General features: G+C 32.6%; 1 long non-coding RNA gene across 1 annotated transcript in view; it reads right to left on the bottom strand.

Annotated features, from left to right (window-relative positions):
* Window positions 1-6490, bottom strand: part of LOC129957422 (uncharacterized) — a 29212-nt gene extending 22722 nt beyond the window's left edge. Inside the window, exons 1-2 of the long non-coding RNA XR_008782763.1 lie at window positions 6249-6490; window positions 4492-4543 (exon numbers count right to left, since the gene is read on the bottom strand). This is a non-coding gene — a long non-coding RNA (uncharacterized LOC129957422). The remainder of the gene's footprint in view (window positions 1-4491; window positions 4544-6248) is intronic.
* Window positions 6491-26525: the final 20035 nt, after the last annotated feature.

Raw genomic sequence — 26525 nt, 5'->3', positions numbered from 1 at the left:
ATTTCAAAATAGTGTTACAAATATTTTTGACTAATAATATCTTCAGATTTCATTTAATTTTTGATAAAATAAATTCTACCTTCGAAAATTTGCTTTGATGTATAATTTCCTACCACCTAAACCAGGTTTGTATCCTTTTTATAAAATTATGTTGAGCAGTCTGGCCTGTAGTGCACCAACAAACAGGTCACAGATGAATACACCTCCATTATTAGTATCAATAAAAATAACTGCATTATGTCTTTAAAAAGTTTTTAATGAAATTTTTGAAAAGCATTTTTAGTTATGCTCTTTAAACCAATTAAAAAGGACTTACATAATAAATTTCAACAGTTATTACTGTGAAAATTTTGAATTGTGTTGATAAAGAGATGCTATAAAAGAATTGCGTATAACAAACATTGTGATTTATCAATCAATGCACTTTAAAACATAATTTCAAATGCTTTTACACTTTTCAGTTATATTTTTGTGAATAATTGCTTGTATAATTGTTATATTCTTCAATTCCCAAATATAGCTTAATTATTCAATTATCAATTTAGATGTACTGATTAGTGTTAAGCCGCATTATTCAAAAATGCTTTATTTCAATTTATTTAGGTTTAATTTCAATACCCCTTTCATCCTAATGTTTTTTTAGAGGAGGGAAAATATGAGGATAGCAGTAAACAGAAGATTGTATTTATCCTAATCACCTTGTGTTGAAAAAGGATGTATGGAGAATAATAATAAACGTAGGGAAATATTTCCAAGTAGAGAACTATAGGTTGCTTTGACTTATTTAATGATAGGACAAGACCAGGTTTAGTTTATTTTGTTGGTATTCTATTATGTCACTTAGAAAAATATTATAAAGATGATGGGAGTGAAATCAGGGAAGGAGGGGAGGGTACAAACATGATATGCAGAAGTCTTTCAAAGTATTATATAATTGTTCGGTAAATATCCTAATCTAAATCTGTTAATAGACATTTAGCAGACAATTCCTTTTCAATCATTTTATAACTGCTACTATTTTTATTTTGTTAAAATATTATTAAAAAGTAAAAGCAAATGCTTTTTTCTTTGATGAACATATTTTGTTAATATTTCGTTTATTTTTTGTATAATAGCTGATGATCCATTGTAAACCTTCTGGAATCTGGCAATGCTTGTAAGATACGTTGTTATGTTGAAAGAATAAACAATCCAATGGAATTCTAAATTGCTTGGTATTGGTATTATTTTAGTTTTAAGAATTCAAGATGCTCTGCAAGCTATAGTCTGAAACTTAAAAAAATTGGTAGTTTTCTAGAAAGCATGCAAAAATAATATTGCTAAACATTACAAAACACACAACTATTGCATGTGGCTTCGAATTAAATAAATTCATTCCATCTGTAAGAAATAACAAATGATTAATGATTCATTATTGCAGGCTCATCTTTTCACATTGCATGCCATCTTTATATTATAAATTTAAGGTCTTCACTCTTCCCCTGCATAAAAATTTAAGTCTTTTTTTATGGGTTTTTGTTGCTACTCTCGCTAAAAGGTTAGGCTTTTAAGGCGATTTGCAATATAATGATTTGGTGTAGTATAAATAATTAAATTTATTAGAAAATATCTATTAATTATTAGAAATATAACAATATTATATATATATATATATATATATAGAAATATTACTATATTTATTAATTTATTAGAAAATAATTAAACAAAAAATTTCCCATTCAGACACTAACATTCAAGTTTTGCTTTAATAAATAATTACATAAAACAAAAATTAAACTGAAGAAAAATATACAGTGACATTTTGCAAATTTATTGATTAGGAATATTTCAGAAGAATAAACAGTATTCAGATTTTCATAATTTTATTCTTTATAACATTGAAGAGTACAAAAATTACAACTTTTTTTCCCAGAAATGGGTAACTTTTTGTTTGAATACATAGAAATGCACCAAATACAGAAAATGCCATTAGAAATAAAGGATAAGGGTAATATTATTTTAACACTTTATGCATTCTATTTAAACTTTCCTCAGTACTTTTTGATTTTTTTTTTCTCCCTCTTTTGTTAAGGTAGCAAAAACTATTTGATTGGTCAATACATTTTACATCAAATGTCAACTCTGCTTTCTGTGCTAGTTTTTCAATACTTTTAATTCCCAATTTATCAACTGCCCTTTGCAACTGCAACTGGTTCTCCCTAAGTTTTTTAGTACATTTAAATCATCAAAAAAGATGATTACCTTTTATCATGCTGAATTTCTTTTTCTTTTGATATCTTTCAATCTTCAAAGTAAGCCAAATATTTTTGATATAGACAATCTTGATTCTTTTATGAATTCACTACAATCCTTATTTTCAGCATATTTTAAATAATCAAATATATTTCATTGAGTTATAAAAAATTCTTAAGTTTTCAATTCTTTCATTATAAGAAAAAAGGTTACTTTAAAGATTAACACTTTTCTAAATTAGCTTAACAATGAGAAAGTATTAAAAGTGTGTACTATTTTCCCATAAAGCTTTTATCTTTTAATTAGTATTCATACAAAAAAGAAAAAGAAATCTACCATATTAACCATTTCTGATGGATCATAACTCAGAAATTATAAAGAATTTGATATTATTAAAAGAATTAAACTCAATTAATATATAATTGCACTCATTTTCTTCTAAATGCAATATTACAAGAGACCAAACATTTTTCATTTTGTCATAACAATTTGAAACTAATTTTCTTTGATTAATACAAAATTTTTTCTTTGATAAATCAAAGTGTGAATAAATTCTTTAAAAAAATCAGTAAATGATAATGCCTTTTTAAACAATGAATCCAATTTATTTTCTTATTAAAAAAAACATTACAAAAAGTGTAACGTTAGGAAGTGTAACAAAACAAGCTGAAAGTGCAAAATATAATATGAACTGTACAAAAACAAATCACACTACAAATGATTTAAATATATATTTAGTCAATAGAAAATGTTATTACAACTATAATTGAATGCGGATTCTCTGTCAGTCAACTTTGGAAATATTGAAATAAGAGGATTTAAATTTTAAAGATTTTACAGTTGTGCAACTAACCAGTTTTAGAACCAAGAGACCTTTTTCAAGTAGTTCTGCCCAATAATAATCAAATAAAAAAAAAGTCATGCAGGTGTTTCTAAAAATTCTGAAAGTAATTCTATAAACATGCACCTCAATTTCCTATTCAAATTTTGAAAACTATATAAAACATTTATGTGTTATCTTTGAAGTAAAAAACATTTTGTTTAGTCAAAATGTTATTAAGCTAGTTATTAAAAAAATTAAGATTTGTTACCTAAAATAAGTAAGTATTAATAATCATTAAGGTTTTTTCTGATGATACATTATTTTTAGACCATTTTTTATAACTAATTAAATAGAGATCATAAGTTTTATCAGTTTAACCATTCTTATTTTTTATAAGCCAGGATAAAAAAGTATCCACAATGGAAAATTGCAAATGGTTTAATGAGCATTGTATTGGTGGTAATAATATTAAAAATATTTTGTTAGTTCCTACAAAGAAGTGATTAATGCTAGAATATTTACAGGATTTTGATAAAAGAAAATACAATATTTTATTGTAATGAGCTTTTTAAAAAAATACAATGTATACTATTTTACTTTATTCACTGAAAAACAAAGAAAAAAAACTAATAAGACCTATTGCTAAAAAACTAAATTTTATACCATGCTCTTGCAAAAAAATTAAATATGAATTTGAATATACAAGCAATAGGACCAACTTATTGAACACAAAAAATTAATACTTTAATTTATGACAAATTTATAACCAATCAAATATTACAGTTGCAACAGTTAAAGGCAATGAAAATAGCTCAAAGACGATTTATTTATTCCATAAAAAAAATTTGTTTCATGGATTTTTTTTTTTTTTTTTTTTCATTAAACATCCTTTTCAAATGATCTTCAGATAATGATGGTTTTTGTTACTTTTAAGAAATTTCCCTGCATAATCAATAAGAAATTTATTTTTATTAATAGTATCAAATGTAATATTAATATCGGATATTGTGCAAATTTGAGAATAAATATATTCCTTTAAGATTTTAATTAAATAATTTCAATTTTCTTTATCAATGGTTTGATTATTATCAACATAATTTGATTAATCTCTTTATTAAAATCTATAATTTCTTTTTTTTTTTATTATACCAAAGCATTCAATTGAATTATACAGTTTCAAATATACTCTAAATTGGATGTTTAAATAATTGTGACATAAAACATATCAACTAATCTGATTGTAACTTGTGATAAATAAGTTTTTAAATACAACAAGGTCTGCCATAGAAACCTAATTCAATACACTAATAAGAATATTTAAAATCATTCGTTAGACATGTTCAGAATACATTTATTTTAAGGTATACTTTTCTAAAAGAAATAGGATATATTTTTCAATAGCTATATAAAATAAAAAAGTTTTTAAAAACACTCACTCAAGTTCCATTTTTCACGTTGACAAGTTGTACAGTTTTCAATTACTTCTAACTAAATAGTGGGGGGAAAAATAAAAAGTATTAGAAAATTGCAAAAAAAAATGCATATTTACAATAAAAAAAATTAGCAAATAATGTACATTAATAAACAATTTATAACATTAAAAAATAATAAATATATATTAATAAATGGAAAATTTAAATCTTAAATGCACACAATCTGGAATGTGTAGTGACAAAGGCTATTATCCCCGAGATGCCGAACGGCTTTAGATAATGGATGTTAAAGTATTTGTGAACTTCAATGAAGATGCTATATGATGTTTGTGTACTGCAAAAGTTTAAAATAAATGAAATTTTTAGCTATTTAATTTTAAACTCTTTTGACAGTGCAAATTCCATTTTGTAAGATGTACATTTTCAACATTTTAACAGTATAAGAAAATATCATTGACTTGATTGTATTTGATGCACAAGGGATTATGGGAATGATTGAATCTGTACAAGAGACTTAAAGTTATGATTGTTTCACTAAAAACACAGACAATAAATCCATCTTGTATTCTATCTATTCTAATCTATTTAGTGGTGGTGGCTCTCTGGAAAGTTTCCAAACAAAGTTTAAATACAGCTCTGTTTAACTCTCTCTGTACAGTTATAATTTGCTCCTGTGATAAGTATTTAATGCTGTTTGGATGGTATTCATTCACAAGTTGAAGATCATATCCTGTGAAGAAATAAAATTTAGGAAAACAAGGATTCCATGACTATCTTTGAAAAAATGGCTGCATCTTCATTCCATAAAATATCCAAATGGTCAGGCACACATAAAAGCCACTTTTTTTCAGATTTTTTTTTATTAGATGAATTTTTGAGATAAGACTTCGAATAATTTTAAGTTAATGAAAAGTGATATTTTTTAGTTTAGTAAGGGCCAAATAATTGCCTGAAAGGATTAAGATATCTTCATTTGGAATTATCAACTCATCCAAAGCATTCATGATCGAGCATTCAATCACATTACATGCCAATGAGTGGCATCTTTAATTTGTGTTCTTTTGTTTACACATCACAAATTAAGGACCATTGTTTTACTCTCCTTAATATATACTTTTTAAATCCTGAATTCAAATAACTATCACTTTATTTCATATATAAAGTAGTAAGTTATGGGTATTAACTACATTCAATTCTGCACATAGAGCAACAATGGCTAGGATGACACGGATTTTGACTTTTAATTCATTATTTCTGCCAGACTATATGTAGACAACTTGTAACGATAGGAGATAAAATAGCAGAGGTTATGACAGTGTATTTGAATTGTGGATTTTAACTTTTGATATCAACATTACTTCTAAACTGTGAAAGTAGACGATAGTCGGTATGATTGTGTACTAATAGTTTTTTTTTCCACACTTCGGGAAATAATGACGTAATATGAAAACGAAACCCTTTTTTTACTCAGTAAAAGTTGGAAGGGTCGTCCAACTGGACTGAATGTAATCTTGAAATAAATTCATTGCTCATTCTCAAAGATTGAGCGGGTATTTTTGATGGTTCCCTGATCGAGTTAACAGCACAGGCAGCAAACGCAAATGGAAATACGGCCTTCAAGTGTAGGGATTTAATAATAAGTAAATTAAGAGACTGTAATAACTAGAATTGAGATAGAATTTCATTAATGACATAACCTTAAATTTACATTGCATTGATTTCTAAAGATAAACATAAACAAATCATAAACTGAGTCATACCTACAAAAATTACATGGAATGGTATCAGACCACAAACTAATAATATACGTCTTATGAAGTACAGAAATACGCTTTTGAATAAGACAGCATCTCATATCCGATCTCGAAATTTCACATGCAATTCCGCCGTTTCGCTTTCACATAAAATTGCCAGATCCGCAAAGAAAAAACAGGTAAAACAAATAATTGCCAGATGTGTGAATGCTGCTTTATTCAATTATAAAAAAAATAAAAAATAAGTCAAAAATAGATATTAGCCGTGAAATTTAAAGTTTGTTTACGTTTATTTGAGAAGATCTTGCTACATTCATAAAAGTTAGAAACTCGTGATTAGAAAATGTGTTTAGGGATGACGAATATTTTCCGAGCGGTTATTACGTAACCAATATCAAAAAGTCACAAATACAAGTGATCAATACTTTTCAAAGAGGGGTGTGATTCAAATCCTTGATACGATCTTCCTGATGATATTTCGATTACAGGTTTTGGATCACGATGGAAAGTAACAATCGATACGATATCACTGAAATTTGCCGGAGCGGTGACTTCACTGCAAAGTAACAATCGATACGATCGGTCCAATGGAAGCTCTCGAAAGAAATCTGTGATTGGATTGAAAAGTGAACGGACCGGTTATTGGAATTATCGTATCGTATCGTATCATTGAATTGCATATCACTGAAATTTATCGGAGCGGTGATTTCACCGGAAAGTACGAGGCTTCGCTGTAAAGTGCGAAGTCACCGCTCCACTTTACGGTTGTAACCGATATTCGTATTTGATGATGCGCTATTCCATACAGATCATTTTTAATTGCTCGTGACATGATTGACTTTGATTACAGGTACTGTGTTTACTGCTGGCGCCATCTATTGGTAGAATATAGGACTAAATTAAACATTTTAAAGAAATGACATATATTTTTAACATCTTTTCCAGAAAATGGTTCACTCTAATAAATAAATTAAATAAATAGTTTTGAGGGAAAAAAAATTTAAGAAGTAAGCTGAAACAGATAAATTAATTCAATCACACGTTAATTAAATTAGTAAATTAAGTATTAATTACAATTAATAAATTTTATATTTAATATTAAGTAATAATTTTTAATTAATAATATGATCGAAATAACAGATATTTGGAACGCATATTTAAAAATAACAATAGCAATATTATTTGTTATTCAAAAAATCGTGGATTATGCATCTCTAATAGTGCATTGAAGTCAGGTGAGACATGCCCATTTTTTTTTTATTCCACTGTTTCAAAACTTAGTAAAATTGAGCCATACAAAGGTTAATGAAGTAGAAAAAAAGGATATTTGCTATTCTATAAATATCAAGCAATCTGCAATGTCTATAAATTCTTCAAGAGCGGAAAATCCACAAATGAACTGGTTTTACGCCTTGGGCCAAATGAATACGAAGAAATTATTATTGTAATATCAAATGCGGACTCTAAATTACGAGTTCCCCAAATAAACCCCTTTACCCTACAAGCTTTCATAAAAGAGAAAATAAAGCGTCATGCAAACATACAAAATATGAAATTTACTCGCAAGGGAAAAATCCTGTTTAGAACCCAGGATCCTGTTTGTGCAGCCCAATTACTTAATTTTGAAAACATAGTAAACATTCCAATTGCGACGGATATTATGTGGGAAAATATAATCTCCCGATTTCTTTACTCTATGATATCTCAACAAAAGTCCCACTGCTAGAAATTGCTGAAGAGTTAACAAAAAAATTGTTGAGGTGAGGCGATTTATAAAACAGAATGACTCCCGGGAGACATCACCCGTTCTCATAACGAAACTTGGAGCACATTTGCCAGTAGAAGTAAAGAATTCGTTCACAAATCAAAAAGTACAATCATTTATTGACAAGCCACGGCAATGCACAAATTACTTTAGTTTCATGCACCCGTCAAAGGTATACGAAAAACAAAAGATTTGTTCTCTGTGTTTCGACATTCAAGCAGACATTTGTCAATCCCCACAGAAATGTATAAATTGCGAAGGCGAGCATTCGCCCACACCGAGAGAATGCCCATTTTATGTCAAGGAGGAGGACATTTTAGAGCTCAAATGTAGAAACAATATCACAACTGCTGAGGCAAGACGAATCTACAATCAAAGAATTCTCGTTACGCGTCAGCTGTCAAAATAAATGCTCCTATAAAAGATATCGAAGAACAAATAAACGAAAAAATGGATACTATGGTCATTAAAATGAATGAAAGGAAAGAATCTGTCTTCCAAACAATGAAAATTAAAATGGAAGAGCAAATTAACATGGTCTTTGGAATCTTTGAAAAATTGGTGGAATCGCTGTCACATAATTTAACAGCCATGAATAACGTTGGTGGCGAAAATCTTTCTCCATCAAGAAAGAAAAAGCATTAGGAAAGATTCGCAAATCATCTGCTATTCCAGTGCAATTGGATGCAGGTGTTTTTGGTTAGTTCTTTGTTTCGCTCTTTCCCCTTTTAATCCTTTTTTCTTTTGTTTTTCTTGTGTGTCTTCAAACTTTTTTGTTTTCCCATAATTCATTTAGGACTGGTTTTTTGTAAGTTTTTGTCGTTTTCATTTTTACAATGACTTTCGTACAGTGGAACTGTAGAGGTCTTAAAAACAAAAGAATTTGGCTCAAAGTTTCTCCTTTTTATTCATCCGAATTCTGGATTTTTCAAGAAACATTCGTTAAGTATGAAGATCACTTTCTATGTTCAACTAAAAATTTGTTTTATTTAGACAGGCAAGATCGGCCTGAAGATGGTTTAATTACCGGTATTCCAAAAAACGCATCCCAATTAGTGCTCTACACAATAGCAACCATGAAATTCTTGCAGTTGAGGTTTATCATAAAGGCTTAAATTTTAGTATCATTAACTTATAAGCCCCTCAAGGACTCAATATAGAAAAGGTAAAATATTTTTTTAAAACTCTTTCTCCGTCCCGGCGTTTATGTTTGGTGACTTTAATATCCGTCATCCTCTTTGGGAATCAAATAAATCATCTCCTCTAAGCAATGAATTCGTAGAATGGCTTCAAAATTCCAGTTTTGTCCTCCTTAATTCTTCGAAAACTACGTATACCACTTGTACTAGATCACCTTCGCTACTCGATCTCTCTATTTTCCTGGCATCTATCTCTCATGGCGTTAATTGCTATGTTTCTGATTTGTCCTTTGAAAGTGATCATTGCCTTGTCATTATGACATTTGCAAATTTAGAGCCTAGTGCTATGTACAAAAAAACAATAGTTTGGAATCGGACTATGAAGAAAGCGGCAAAAGTATTGGCTACAAGAACTAAACTAAATGCATTGACAAGCAGGATTTTGGAAGTTATAAGGGAAAACACAAAAGTAATACCTTGCCGACTGAAACTTATCCCCCCGGTGGAACCTATCTTGTCACAGATTTCAAAAATTGAAAATTCTATTTAGAAAAAGAGCCCTTCGTTTCATTTTAGAACCAGATTGGGTAAAGCACAAAAAATATGCAGCAAGACTTCGTTTTCATATTGAAAAGGCTAGTCGAAATTATTGAGACAAAATTTGCAAACTTTCTACGAATAATAGAATGTTTTTCTCGATACTCAACAACTTTTGCAATCATTCAAACCAGGAATTGAATATTTCAAATCTCATTCATCATAATAATCGTTTTGTCGCAAATCCATTTCAGCAAAGCAATCTTTTTGCTGAAAGTAGCCGATTCCACTTAACTATAGCGAAGACCACATTTCTTGTTTTAATACTCCTATTCACCTACAGGAGGTCAGATTCGCTATAAAAAAGCACGGAATTCTACACTGGTGCTGATGGTGTTACAGCAGATTGGTTTAAAAATTTTAGCATCATAGATCTAATTTTGAAGAATTTTGATACAGCGTATTAACCATCATTTAATAATTGAGAGAAAAATTCCTCCTTTTGTGAATGGTTTCCTTCCTCTCAGGGACAATCATATTGTAGTATATAAAATTCATACAGCCATAGCGTAAGCCAACAATCTAAAGAAATACTTCATCGGAATTAGTCTAGATATTAAAAGTGCATATGATTCTGTTTATATTGATGGTCTTATGCTGAAGTGCCTTCAGCTTGGTATCAAAGGCAAGGTCATACACAACTTGGTATCAAGGTCATATACAACTTTCTCCAAAACCAAACTTTTCAAGTTCGTTGGAGAAATTCTCTTTCTAGGAGAAAAACTCTTCAGAAAGGTTTTTCTCTATGTAGTGTTATCTTACCCATACTCTTTGTAATTTTCCTTACTGATTTCTTTGAAACTGTGGTGGTTGACGTGGAATGCTCAGTTTTTGAATATGACATTTTTATCTTTTGTACTTATACATCTTTAGATTACATTTCAAAGAAGCTTCAGAATACTATGGAAAACGTCCAAAAAAGTGTAGTTATTGGAAACTTAAAATCAGCCCCGAGAAATGCTCTAATGCTGACCTATCAAAAAAGAAATTGCAATCGACTCCTAGAATTACATATACTGGTTTCCCTCTCTCTTGTAAACAATGTATTAAATACTTAGGTATCGATTTTTCGAAAACAAACCAAAATGGGGTTTTATTTAAAAATATTCGAGCTAAAGCACTTAGAAAAATTAATGCTTTAAAATCTGTAGCTTATAAAACTTACTGCCCTAGATCAACGAATGTCGTAAACATAACCAATAATAGCATCCTATGTCTATTTTATTACAACAGCTGAATTACTAATATCAGGACAATGCAAAGCCTGCAATTCGATACAAACTATAACCCTTAGAATAGCACTTGGACTGCCAAAATGGCCCAAAAATATTGTTCTAATGAAAATCGCGGGTCAGGAAATGCTATCAGAAAAAAAAATTAAAAGATTAGCTGTGCAATTCTTTCTCAGGCAACTTGCCAGTGACACTTATTCACCTATTTAGCATCATAATTCCAATCCTGGAATCAAATTAGTTAAAAAAAAAGACGAAATTATAATTGAAAATTTATTTGCATACCTGAATGCTACTAAAAATCATATTATTGCTCTGCCAGACCCCATTGTCTCCCAAAACAATTTTTGTGAAATTCATCTTTCATACTTTAGTTTTCAAAATAAAGCTTTTCTTAGTTACATGATCAAGAATCTCTTTGTAGAAAGTATGCAAACTGTTTCAAGATTATTATATTATCGCAACGGATTCATCCAAATCTCAATATTTCACTTCTATTGCGAGTATTTCTTGTAGCTAATCCTTCGTCTATAGAATTCACCCCAACAATTCCACATTTATAGTCGATGACTTGGCACTTTGTCAAGCTCTGGATGAACTTTCAGAGACAAGAAAAAAATCCCCTTTTATTCACAGACAGCTATTCGGCCCTTCAAGCTTTAAAATGACTTGCAATCAAATCTCCAAAAATCATTCATAGATTATCTGGCAAAATTCAAGCCAGGGGGAAATTAAATCGGAAAATATGCTTGGTGTAGTCTCCAAGACATTCACAGATACATTGGAATGAAAAGGCAGATGTAATTCCCAAAAATGGCCACGGATTCGCACCCATTGATGGAGTGGATTGCTTCAGAGGATTTAATTTCCCATTATCAGAAAACATCACTATAAAAACGAATCGCATTTTTCAAAATAACAAATATCAAGAATCTATTGGCGATGTTCCCACCATGTTTTCCCTTAATCCATGGCTCAAAAACAGAAGAGAAGATATCATAACTGCACGTATTTTAACCTGGGTGATTATAACTTCAGCTCTGTTGAATAGATTTTGTCTACACAATTATCCTCGCTGCCAAATTTGTAATCGTGAAAATAACATTGAACATATCATCTTGTTTTGTTCCCAATACGCAACCCATAGATTAAATCTTTTTGCAAAACTTAATATTGATCTTCATTCAAAACGTTTATTCCAAAAGCTGTTTTTAATAAGCAATATCTTCAGATCCTTCTCCAATCTCTTAAGTTTTTTAACATCTATTAAATGAATTCTTTTGGCATTAGGGGATAACGGCCTTTCTTGCCAAAAATCCCATTCTCACCCATTTTAATCAATCAATCAAAGTCACAAATAAATATCTAAACCAACTTTAGGTTTATTGCGGTTCATTGGCCATCGACCGGGGTCTTCAGCTGCATTAAATAAATACCTTTACATAAATAAACATATAAAGTAAACAAAAAAATATAGAAATTTGAATCTTTTTTTCCTTATTGATGAAATTCACTATCAAATATCTAAATCTCCGCCTAGTGTATTACTTTTGTAATTGATCCTTTTCTGTTCTTTGGTTCAAATGCAGACAAATTAATTGATTTGCACCTTGTCCAGGAGCAAATCAATTAATTGACACGAATTAATTCATTTGCACCTGGATAAACTTTGACACGTTCGACATCTTTGACTCGCTCTGTCCATTTCACAATGTAGAAAGGGCTATTGAAAATCATAAATTAGTCTCAGATTTGGAGACTAGGAGAATTCAGTTTGGATCCGATTCAGTTTGGATTCTGTAATGATGCAGATAATCTCTGAACTATTGCTTACAGAATCTTTGCTTGATTTCTTGTACCAGACATCAGCGAGAAGACAACCTTCGGTGTGCGGAAAGTTAGAGAAAAATGACTCTAATTAAGATGTGTTCTATTATGTTATGTGTTCGATTTCTATTATGCAAACTATTTAATTTCGAAGGTCTACTGGATCGATTTCCGTCCTCCAATAATATACTATACTGTATACTTTGGTTTGTTAGTGATTTCACTGATTGTTTTCATAAACAAATCATCTTTTCGCAATCAAATCACTAACTCCCGAATGTCTTACTGAACTTCCATTTTAAGACGATCAGCTTCAAATTGGAATTAAACAACTATTGTTATGTCGTTTTCTTCACTCTGACAAACTATCAGACTTCGAATATTTACTGCGGGTCAGTTGCAGAATACGTCAGGAAGAGTTTGCATATTGCGTAAGGAAACTTTTTTTTTGCATGACCCTTCGTCAAAAGTTTTTAGTAAAAAAATATTTTAAAAAACTCTCTTTCCCTATTAATTTTTTCATTAATCATTTATTGACATTGACTAAATCGGATATTTGAGGAGTAAGATCTAAGTTAAATTAAATTAAACTATTGATTCATTTATTATTTTTGTTTGAATAACTTTCAATTTTTAGTAATCTGGATAGAGACAACAAATATAGATAATATTAACGTATGTAACTCATTGGATTTTTTAAAGTTTTCTTAATTGGAAATTATATTATTTAATTTGAATATTAAATTATGGTAATTTTATATGCTATGGGAATCATTTAAGAGTATCTTATAGGCTCATCTAAATTTTTACACTCTTAATGAATAAGGTAAATCATAGATTGTGCCATTTTTAAGAATACCGCTATAAAATTATGTTTGAACCGGGAAAAAAAACCCCGCGAATGAAAGTTTTTTTTTTTTTTTTTTTTTTTTTTTTTTTAAGAAAATTATGTAGAGATTATTGGAGATCTGAATTGGATTACCTTTTTAAAGGGTAAAATACACAAAGATAAGAGGAGACTTTAACAAATTACAATCTTTAAAGCCTTTTACGAGTTTGGTGAACAATATTTTGAAATTATCAATTTATTTTGAAATATGAAATTAGTAATGTTATTATATATAATTATAATATTTATATTAGCGAAATAATGTATTAATTTTACTGTTAATTTTTTTTAATTCCTAAAAGTATATAGTTTTGTGAGACACAAACACCGCATGCAATTATGTCTTGCACGATACCGATTTGTTAAACATTTTCTATGAAATATGGCTAAAACTTAAAATATTAAAAAATTAAAAATATTTAGGTGGTATTTTTCCCCACCAGGTCTTGTAATGTTAAACATGCCGAGGTAAAGAAACGAGCACGATAAGAATTAAAAACAGGACATTCAATTAACACATGATGAACAGTAAAAGGAACTTTGCAAATGTTGCACATTGGCGCATTTTCTCCAAATATGAGATGTTTATGGGTAAAGCGCGTATGCCCTATACGGAGACGAGTTAACATTCATCTCACGTATGGGATGAACAGGCCACAAAACAATGTCTGTTTTAACAGAATGCAATTTATTTCCGATCTGAAGATCCCATGACTTTTGCCAATTACAATAAAAGTGATGAACAATCGATCTTTTAACATCATAAAAGGGAAGCCCTATGATCAAAAAAATTGGTGCATATCTTGCAGCCAAGTCTCCCTCACATTTCCCAAGATGCCGACATGACTCGGAACCCAACAGAAAATAATTTGAAATCCTTCATTCTGCAGTAGTTGCAAAATTATCAGAATTTTAATAGCAATCGGATGTATTCGATAGTGGTAATGCGTAAGTGTCTCCAAAGCACTCATGCTATCGGTGTAGATAATAAATTTACGCTGAGAAGAGGCTGCAATTTTCTGGAGAGCACAGAAAATCGCCATCAACTCAGCTGTAAAAACAGAGCAACAATTGTGAAGACGGTGTCTCAGTGTATCAGATGGCAATATTATGCCACAGCCGACATGACCATCCGATTTCGAGCCATCCGTGAAAATTAGATCAAAAGAAGAATACCGATAGCTATGGTAGAAAAACATCTGTTGGAAAACAACAGGTGCAGTGGAGTATTTATCAAATCCAATGAAAGGATTTAAGTAATAAAACTGTGGGATATCCCAGGGTGGGATACAAAAGAAGTCAACAGCTTTAACACGAACCGTGATAAAGTCCGAATCATGCAGGAGCTATTTGGCTGTCTCACAAAATGGAAGGATGTGAGAAGGGCGAGCATTATAAAGTCGACGAAGACTTACTGGCAATGACGTTTGGCTCAAAGGATGTTCCGATACAGATTTCGTTCGAAAATAAAATGTGGCAGACAATTTCTGTCGCCTTAAAGAAAGGGGTAGTTGGTGACATATAATATATAGGCTTTCAACAGGTGATGTACGGAACGCACCAGAGCAAATGCGCAATGCAGAATGATGGACGGTATCCAGTCGCCGCAAAACAGATGAGCGGGCGGAACCATATACCATACATGTATAATCTATACGGGAGAGAATGATTGCTTGATAAATACGGAGAAGTGAGATTCGATCTGCACTCCAAGATGTTTTTGAGAGAACCTTTAAAATATTTAGTGATTTCTCACACTTCTTCCGCAAATATAATATATGCGGAAGGAAGGTGAGTTTCCGATCGAAAATTACTCCCAAAAACCGTACTTCGTTCACCACAGGAATTGGAATATTTTTTATTCGAATACAAGGATCCTGGTGAATGTTTCTTTTCCGACAGAAGTGAATGCAGCTGCTTTTCTCTGGAGAGATAGTATGGCCATTGTTATTGCACCAAGCTACCAATCTATTTACTGCGTTTTGCAATTGTCGCTTTATTAGAGCCATGTTACTACCTTGGAATGAGTTCTGCAGATCGTCAACATAAAGGGTTCATTTACAGATGAAGGCAAATGATTTTAAATTTGGCTAAGATGAATAATATAAAGTGTGACACTAAGGACACTTCCTTGTGGAACTCCCTCAGCTTGAATAAAATTATTAGAATAAGAGTTACCGAAAAGAACGTCGTGTTAAAAAATTTTGTAAGAATATAGGCAAGTTACCTCTGAAACCTAAATTAAAAAGTGTGGAAAGTATGCTATAGCGCCAGGCACGGTCATACGCTTTCTCTATGTCGAAAAATATTGAAACATGGTGGTTCTTCCTAACAAATGCGTTGCGAATTTGGGTTTCCAATAATACGAGGTTGTCAAAAGTAGACAGACCTCTACGGAAATCACTCTGCAACGGGGAGATGCATCCTTGTTTCTCTAATTCGAAAAGACGCATGTTGACCATACGCTCGAAAGTCTTACAAAGGCAATTTGTAAGAGCAATCGGCCTGTAGTTCAGAGGGACAGATGGTTCTTTGCCAGGTTTTAATATAGGAATCACAATAGCTTCTCGCCATTGTGAAGGGCATTTCTGCTCAGTCCATATTCTGTTAAAACGCAGTAACAGATTGGAAAGGGAAATGGTATTCATATGGTGGAGCATGTTATACGTGATTCCATCTGGCCCATGGCTGGTATCATGGTCCTGAGACAAAGAAAGCCATGTTTAGTTCTTACATCCTGAATTCACAGTTATATGGAATAGCACTTCGGGCATTGAAGCGCAAAGGCAACCGTTCCGCTCGGTTCTTAATGGGGTCAATTCATGTGACGTAAAAGTCACATGTCATGTACCTCTTGCGCATGGCATTTAAGTTTCATCCGCGCGGCTCTCGTCGATCAGTCTGCCATTAACGTTCTCCGCCAAGTATGAAGCGGATTTTTTGTTTACATTCGAAGTTATAATTTTTGAGTCATTTTCTTTCCTCTTATTATGTGTTAACAGAGGAAATACTTGTGTGCTGATGGATGCATGTTTTAATGCGAAACACAAGAGTGACTCTCATGATAAAATGTTTTTTTTTTTTATTTTCCTTTGAACAATCCTGACTTGGGTTGATAGCTTTGGTATAGATTTTTTCAAGCCTTCGAAGTCGGTGATATGCTCCGATCATTTTGAAGAATTCCTTCAGTGTGTGTCCATTTATTAAATATAGCTGTTCCAGTAATTTGTTGGAAAAACTCTTCGAAGAAAAGAAATCGGTAAGCGATTTGCCACTGAAAACAATCAAACATAATCATGAGTGCATTTCTAATTTACTTCATTCACATTTGATGAAATTTCTGATAATTTTGAATATGCTTAGAAGGTTTTAAAATGTTTACATGAGTATTACATTGCATTTTTTTACAAAATCTTATCTAAATTTAATTAATGTAAGTAAACAAACTCCTATTGCAAAAATAACAACTGCTATAATGCTAATTTTAGGTGGAAATGAATATTACTAGTTTTCTAATTACATTTGCAGATTTGTGATGGATTCAAAGTGAATTTATATCAAACATCTTTTCTATTGTTAAAAATGAAATGTCAATAGTTTACTGTATTTAAACTGAAATTCACGTTTATCATAATATCCTGTTTTAACACTGTGCACCTCAGTGATTTCTATTTTAATAAATCAAGGTCTTTTCATTGAAAATCAATTTCCATATCAGCATTTATTATATAATTTTTATTCCCAACTTTACCAACAACCAGCAATGTTTCAATTTTTTTCTATTTCTTTAACATATCAATTTTGAATTATAAAATTCTGTGAAAGCATAAAAGTGTTTCTTTCAACTCCTCTTTATATCCTATTTAACTTCTCTCTCTCTCTCACTGTATATATATATATATATATATCATGACCTTATTCTTGTTTATTCATTCAATATAATTTTTATCAATGTAACTTTAGCATTTAAAAAAATTACATAAATGTTATGCTTTAAAAGTATACTGTTCAACATTATGTTTTTATTAGTGATAAAAAAAACTGTTCTTTAGTATCTAGGATGTTTCTGTTGAATAAAATTGATTTCATCATTTACATTGACATTCTTGTCATACTGTGTTTATATTATTTCTAAGTGTCTAGAAAAATAAATGTTGATAAATAGTAAATAGTTTTTTTTTTTTAGTTTTTTGTATTAATGAGTACATTGAAACATACATTTGATCATATTTTTTCAAATAATTATCATATATATTTTATCTCTCTCCTTCTCTCCCTCTCTCTCTCTCTCTCTATATATATATATATATATATTTGTAATGTGTAAATAAAAATTATGAAAGCATGATTTTGTTTGTTTTCCTTTAATGATTTCTACAAATTAAAAGGAAATTATTTATTCCTAAGTTGCATAGATTTAAAAAAAGGTATCCATACCTTTTATATTTCATAATTTGAAATTGTAAATATAATTTATTCAATATATACTAATTTGAGTTTCATGTTCTTTCTTCTAAGCAAATTGAAAACATCAAAGTCTCAATATTTATAAAAGTAATTACATAAGAAAAAAATACAATAATTTCATTAGTAAGCTTTAAAATATTAACTTATCTAAGAGTAATAATTATTTTTAAAAAGAACTAACTGGGGGAACTATATTCATAAAATTCAACATTCAATACTATTTAAATAATATGTAAAAACGAACATATGTAATTTTTCAAAAACACTGCCATAGTCATTTTTCAAAATGTATCCTTCGGATAAAAAAAGGGGGGGGGATATGGGAAAGGAAAGACTAAAGCGGCACCAAACGAATTAAAAAGCGATGTTAATTAATTTTGCATAAACAATAATTCCATTGAAAATACTAATTAAAATTTTAATATAAGAAATAAAATTACATAACTAAGAAAATTTGGAGAAAAAAATTCAAAATAATATCTTAAAAAAAATCAGAAGTTTTTAATAATTGATCGGCTAGCTTAATATTTACTAAACAATGTCAACAACCATGTAAACAGTGTCAACGTTATCGGCAGACATCACGACATGCGCAGAACGGTTGAAAATTGAACAGAAGCGGTTTGTTTGGTACCTGACAAGTGACCGTGAATTGACCCCATTGCCAAAAAATCAGGGCTGTAAGAATCGGTTGCGGAAACTTGCGCAAACGCTTGGCCAAGTATGTTAGCAACGTCTAATGGGCTCGAATACATCGTATTCCCGGTTTTTAAAACAGGAATAGAAGTTTCTTTATTGATCCCATTGGCGGCTTTTACTCTTCTCCATAAAAGTTTACTGAAAGTGGATGATGTTATGGATGAAACAAAGTTAATCCATGGCTCTTTTAAAGGCGATCAAATTCGCAGTTGTAGGGTACCTTCTGAAACGATTCCAGAGTTTTTCTGTTTCTTATGACTATCGCGGCAGGCTTCATTCCACCACGATCTACGAAATTTTCTTAAACGTGGGGAAGTTTTCAGAATGGTGACGTTAGCGGCTTTCATTATCGTATCAACGACATTTTGTGCTGCTTTCGAAATCTCAGTATTACTGACCATAGCCTCACTGATGACTGCTAGTTGGGAAAATTTAGTCCAATCTGGCCGCTGGAACAGAAAACGCGGAGGACTAATAGTCGCACCTCCGTTATCAACTTGGGAGATGAATAATAAAATGATTGCTATTGTACAGATTATCCCCAACTGTCAAATTCAATAACGATAGCAGTTCAGGAGTGCATATAGTTAGGTCAAGACAGTGAAAGCTACATGTGGGTGCATGGAAGTAAGTTTGCTCGTCATTATTGAGCAGACAGAGACAGTTATTAGCAATGAACTGTTCAATCTGCTGCCCACGAGAGTTTGTACTATCCGAGCCCCACAATGTACTATGTCCGTTGAAATCACCGATTATAATAAAAGGCTTAGGAAGCTGGTCCACTAAGGTGTCAAGGTCTTGTTGATCCATGATATCATGAGGCGGGAGATAAATGCAGCAGACTGTGACCGAACATCGTACATGAACCTGTACAGCCACAGCCTGAAAAGAGGTATGCAGATTGAGAGGTGTGCTGGGATAAAGGTTTGATGTGAAGATGCAGACGCCTCCAGAACCCTGAGATCCAGTGCCTGCATCTTTCCGAACACGGCTATATCCGCGTAATTTGATGGGAATGTTAGGCGTCAAGAGGGTCTCTTGAACACCAAAACAGATGGGATGAAATTTGTTGAAAATTGCCCTTATATCCTGAAGTTTGGACCGAAGGCGGCGGCAATTCCACGAGAGGAAAGTACCCATTAAGAACTTCTTTTAGAAGGAGAGTAATTGGAAGCATTTGTTGGAGTTGCCTCAGATTCGCAACTCATCTCAAGTTCATCTTCATCCTCTGAGGGATGCAATTTAATGTCGGGCTACTTATTTTGTCCCCAAAGATGGAAGTTAAATCTTTGTGGACAATACCTTTTGTCGCTAGTCCAAAGGCGACTGAATTTCGTGAGCAGAATTTTTTTAGTTTCACCGGGAGATCTACTTGTGAGAGGCCACGTTTAGCTAGCTTTAATATCTGCGAGTTCTTTAGTTTTTTTCTTTGGAGCTTTTCTTGAAGTCGATGGTTCTCTTTTATGAATTTCTGGGACACTTTTAGTAGATTTATCAGTATCTGAATCCGATATTTTTTGGGAGGGTTAATTTTAACTGTTTGTTTCACACAATTTTGGCATTTGCAGTTTGTGCAAAAGTTTTTTTGTGCAACTGAAGCATAGCTGACACCAGGAGTAGGTGTCTGTGTCAGAATCCTACGTCTGGCTTCGGGGTATGATAAATTTTCCTTTATTTTGACAGTTGTGACATGTTTCTCCAGTTTCCAGCGGGGGCAAGTTCGAGCATAAGAGGGATGGTCTCCACCGCAGTTCACGCACTTTTCTTGTGCCGTGCACTGCTGGCTGTCATGCCCTTATTCAGCACAGAGGGCACAAGTGAGTGTCCCGCGGCAATTAACTTTCGAATGGCCAAAGCGGTGGCACTGGAATCTTAATGGGTATGGTATGTACTGACGAACTGGTAATTTGATATAGCCTGCATATATATATTCTGGTAATTTTGGATTGTGAAATGTCAGTATGTAATGCTTGTTTGGGAGGAGTTGCCCATCACGACGGATTTTTATTTGGTTAACTTGAGACACACCTTGTTTCTTTAACTCGGCAGATATTTCTTCTAAAGGAACATTAAATAGTTCTCCGCAGGTTATAACACCCTTGGAGAAGTTCAGAGACGAGTGAGGACTCACACTAACAGGCATGTGAGCAAGCGCTTTCAATTTTAAAAGGTGGTTCGATTGTTTTTTGGAATCTGTTTCTACCAATAAATCTCCAGAACGCATTTTTTTATATAGATTTTACCTCACCGATGGTCGCAGATATTGCCTTTTCAACAAGAAATGGGGATACAGTATGACATGTTTCTTTTTCCGATTGTCGTTTTATTACAAAATATTTATCAAAGTAATCAAGATTAAAATCAGATTTAGGTACTTTTTGCCCACTGAAGGGAGATTTTTTGCGGTAGCCCATACGATATAAAATAAGATTCAGGCCCGACGGCACCACCCACCACGGAGTCCAACGAGGGAAGGCAGCCACCGGCTCTGGCCATTTCCAACTTCGGCGCTTACCTTAGTGCTAATCGGTACCTATACGCTGGGAGTTACCCCCGGGGACAGTGACCACCCTTAACGCCAAGCCCAAGGAGTAACCCCTTCGCTTGATCCCTAGCAGACTAGCCACTCAGATGACTAGGCACCAGCCGATTGATACACCCGGGACCACAGTGCACCGCCCGTCTAATGGGTCGCCACGCACGGCCAACACGTGGGTTTTTGGCTGTCCATGAGAAGCAAGAAGCAAACAGATCGGCGACAGCTTCTCACGGAGAGCTCCCTCGCTTGCCGTCGAGGGAAGGAAAGACACAGCAGAACGCAGAAGGTGTAGAGGAGAGCAAACTGAAAGGCAGTAAAGATACATGGGAACCTCGGGATTGGGACACCCGTATTCACCAATAGTAGGTGAGCCCCTGAGGGGAGAAGAAAAATTGAACGTTTTCTCGAAAGATCATTTACAGCCCTTTTTTTAGCGTCAATGGAAATTTTATTAGAAAAGGTACATTTATAAATATTTTCCAATTAAGTATTAATATAATCCATTGAAGGATGAGAACAAAAAACAAAAATATCACCATCAAAGATGGAACATTCGACATTTGTGTCTATTGTTTCAAAGAGATTATTCAAGGAAAGGATACAAAGAATAGGGGAGAGAATACTTTCCTGCGAAAGGTCTTTAGGAAGTAGCTTTGGATCAGAAATGATATCTCCATCTAATCTGAAACGTACTTTCTTGCAGAAAACTGTGCATCCATTTAGCGATCTTGTCTATAATGCCATGTCGGGGACATTTATGAATGTCATCTATAGGAACCGACTCATAGGCACTTTTAAGATCGATATTATTACCAACAAATTTTTTTCCTTTTTATGTGCTTCAGATATTGCTGAATAAGTTTTATATATTGCTGTTTGGCTATCTCTGAATGGAATGAAACCATGCTTTGATTTGCTCCGATTTTGTTGTAGCGATTTAAATATTGAGTAATATGACAGGCTAAGATGCTTTCGAAAATCTTACAAAAAACTGAAATTACAGCTTTTGTTCTATTGGAAGGTTATTTTGGTTTTATCTATGTTTGGTTTGGGATTGGAAATATGATGGCATGTTTCCAATCTTTTGGAATTAAAGAGAAAATTAATTGCCATTGGAAAATATCGTGGATTTTGCAAAGAGCCGCATCATCATGTTTTTGAAGCAGGCTGCCGGGATGTTATCTGCACCTGGTGTGGAAATTCCCGTATTTTGTATGGCTCTTTTGAGTTCCCAGATATTGATACTACTATTTAAAAATCCACCGAAATAGGCTCCACTTCATATTTATACGTTGAAAAAGTTTTTGCAAAAAGTTTACTTTTAATTTCTGAATTGCTCATACATCTAAATGGAAAAGGATTCCATTAGTGTTAATATTTGAGTTAATATGATTGGATTTGTTAAATACTTTTAAAAACATTCTAGAATTTTGACAAATTTTGCTCACATCTTCCCATTATCTATCTTTCGCTTGATGAAATTTTAGTTTGCTTCTATACTTTTTATATTTAAACCAATCTGAGGCAGACAAGTTCCTCAATGCATTTTTTCACATGTACTTTCACAAGCGACTGAGGTTGTTACAAGCAGCATACGACCACGGTGGATAATCTTTATAGGGTAAAATTTTTTTCGAAGTATGTTTAGTTTTGCTAGCAACCATTTCTATAGTAGGTTGTTTAATTGCTGTGAATATTTCGTTTGTTTCTGGAATGATTGGATTCCACTTAACAGTTTTGAGATATTTAGATGCAGTATTCAGTTTGGACCATGAAACTACTATGGGCCTATGATCACTTTCGAAAGAACAGTCAAAACCATAGCAATCAGTTTCTTCAAAAAGTTGGAGAGAGCATAAAGTGAGATCAAGAATTGATTATGTACTTGATTTTATGATATGAATGGGCATGATGAGTTAAGAAGTACAAAACTGAATTATTGAGCCATTCGGCAAAGTCGTCACTATGAGGCGAATGATGATTTACAGCCCATAAAGAGTGATGGAGGTAAAAATCGTGAAAGATGAAGGTTTGCAAGTTTTGCTGTCAAAGAAGCAGGTACATATTGAACCCGGGAGGAACATAAAGGTGAAGGTTTGATTACGGATTTGGGTTTCAACTGCAAGGATTTCCAGGTGAGGTTCATTTTCTTTTTTAAAAATAACTCTACCAGACATACTTGCTGGTATACTAATAAGGAGGTCAAAACCTGGTCTGTTTTATCGGTGGGTACGAAAAATAATTTTGTTTGGAATAGTGAAGTGATCCAAGACTTTCTTGAAAAATCCTAAAAGTAGATGTAGAGAATGGAGGTTTGGTTGAACCAAATTTTTGTTTTGTGAACTGTGACAAAAAGAGCCATGGAAAGCGAAAAAAAGAAATGGAAAACTAAGAACAAAAATCTGAACATTGGTAAAAGACAATCAAAACAAAAAACAAAAAAAAGGAGGAGAGCTTAGCCAACTGACATCTTGATCTAATCTCTTGATCATTACTTCCGCCTGCATCCCAGTGCATTTTGGTACGAGACATTTGATTCAAATTCTGTAGGATTTCCTTTTTGAAATAGACACTTTCTGCAATTACTTTGCACATATTCTGGATGCATTCAATGGATTTTTGAAGCATGTCTGCAAAAAGGGCAGTTTGTTTTTCGAATCTTTTGTTTATTGATTGTAGAAATGATTCGAATTTCACATTAAAAGAATCTTGTAGGTCAGTAGTGACCGCAATAATTTTGACAGTATCAAAATATTTGATGCTTGAAAAATTCTGTGAGCTTCGCCAGTTGTTATATAGTTATGCGCTTCAGTTCAAGCGTCATTTTGTTCTTTTACATATGCTGGACATGATTTATGTCTGGTATTAGGACCGTTTCAGTTAAAACATTCTTCTGACCCTAGACAAGTCCCAAGGTGTGTCACTCAACAAAGATAGCAAATATTAGTTTTCCCATTAACACGTGTAGGATGGGGGGAAATAGCATTTGTTGCATTGTCGCTGGCAGTTCATAAATTGCTAGATTCGCTGGTTAACAAACCAAATTTTGACGGAGTCTGGCAGAGTTGTTCTCATAACCGTCATTAGGACTGATGATATATCCTTTGTAGCATTTTGTTTTAAAAATATCCACATTTCAACTATAGTAAGATTATTTTTATCCTATTATTTCGGCTGCTAGTTCGGCTCCATCAGGGTATTTGTTGGTATGTCAAACAGTAATAAGCGAGAAGAGATGTTTTCCCATAACATAACTGTCACGTTATCTTTATTCGTAAATTTATTTAGTGACAATAACTGCACAGCACATATCGGGTACTTTATCGTAAATAATATTTTGTCTTGTCGGGTATATTTCATGTTATCTATTAAATCATGCCTATTAATAATATTTTTGACGAAACCTCGCACTAGGAACGAGTTTAATTGGGGCGATTTCTGCAATTTATCTGCAATCGGCAGGATTACATTAATTTCTTGGTATTGGTTTGATCCTAGGCGTATAACTTGCTCATTGGTAGTTTTATTACTGCTATAGTAATTATTATTTTGAACTGTATTCATATTCAATTGTTTCACATTGCTCATGATTACAGCATCGTCAGTTGGAGAAAAAGTGAATTCCGGTTTTTCACAGTGGGTTATCTTCTTAAATCTACAAAAAATATAATTACAGACAGCCTTACTTGTCAGCAACAAATTAAAGAAAGAAACTATGAATTAATAACACTTGCTGGAAAACACATGGTCGAAAATCAAAGATTGAAGGCTCAAGGAATGGACAGAACACAACGAAAACATTGATGATATGCTAACGAAAGTATTGGTATATACGTGATGCCAACATTTAAATTTGCTCTGTTATACATTAAAAAAATTTACATTTGGATGAATTTCTGTGCATCAGTAAGATACTTTTCCAAATCTATGAAGAAAATTTATCTTGGGCAATTTATTTAAAAAATCATTTTTATTTTTAAAAGAGCTCGGAAATAAGCCATGAATCTGTTTTTTAAAACACTGGGCAATCTTTCAGAGCAGCGGAGATCTCAAGCTGACCAGGCATAGATAATTTAATTATGTGAATATCAAATTATTTCAATCATGGAAAAATGGTGTTTATATACATTTAAGGATATCACATCTGAAATTTATTTGGAGCATAGAATATCTGCTGAAACTTCTTTTAAAGAGACAAATATTTTGCTATGAAGACTTTAGCGAGAAAAAAAGTCTCGTTTTCGTACGATGAGACAAGCCTCAAATTGCTTCCAGTGATGGTCATTAGGATTGGGAGAACTCCAAACTAACTCGTTTTGCTAATTCGTTTAGGGAGGCTCTCCGCAAGTGATCAATAAGTCCCACCACAGCCATTTGTGGGAAGTATTTTCCTGAAACGTGCATCAGTATGTAAGGGACTTTTCCTATGCATGACTGAATTCTGGTTCAAGAGCTTCAACTGAACACATCGTATCGATTGTTACCAGAAAGATTTCTAGCGAATTGGTAATAGCTAGGACCGAACTCGCAACGTTTGGGTTCATTGCCGAGTAACATGACCACTAGACAAAAGTGATCACTCCTATCCAGGAGCTGTTATCTGGCTTATAAAGCTTCACTACATTACTCCCCTTCCAAAATCTTAGTGCTGCGTCAATAGCACAAGGCAGGGGAGCTCAGTTTCTTATTCACTGACTCCTCCCCTGCTGCTTGTTAAGTTCATTGGTAAAATAAAGGGCAATGCTTTGAATGCCAGTTATCTTGAATCAATTTGCCTGCTTATAAATGATGTATTGAAGAATAAACTGACATGTCAAGATGAAGATACGAATAAAGATGATGATGAACAAGAAGCAGAATATGATAATTCGCTTTTGGAATAATGCTGGTGAAATGATTGCATCACTTATCAAAGTGGTACCTTGGAATCAGTTTGCTCCATATTTAGCTCGTTTGAGGCCATTTTTATTGTCAAAATGAAAAATAAAAAAAAAAGCCTGCACAGTTTCAGAAAAATAATTTTCTATTGGTACTCTTGCTGACATTGTGAGCTCAATGTAACCTGGGAGTGTGAGAGCATTCTTAAATCACTTGCAACCTGTATTCCTCAGTGGAATGAAGGAAGAGAA

The sequence above is a fragment of the Argiope bruennichi genome, chromosome 11 (genome assembly GCF_947563725.1).
Source record: "Argiope bruennichi chromosome 11, qqArgBrue1.1, whole genome shotgun sequence".
NCBI lineage: Eukaryota > Metazoa > Arthropoda > Arachnida > Araneae > Araneidae > Argiope > Argiope bruennichi.
This window is presented reverse-complemented; position numbering and strand designations above follow the sequence as displayed.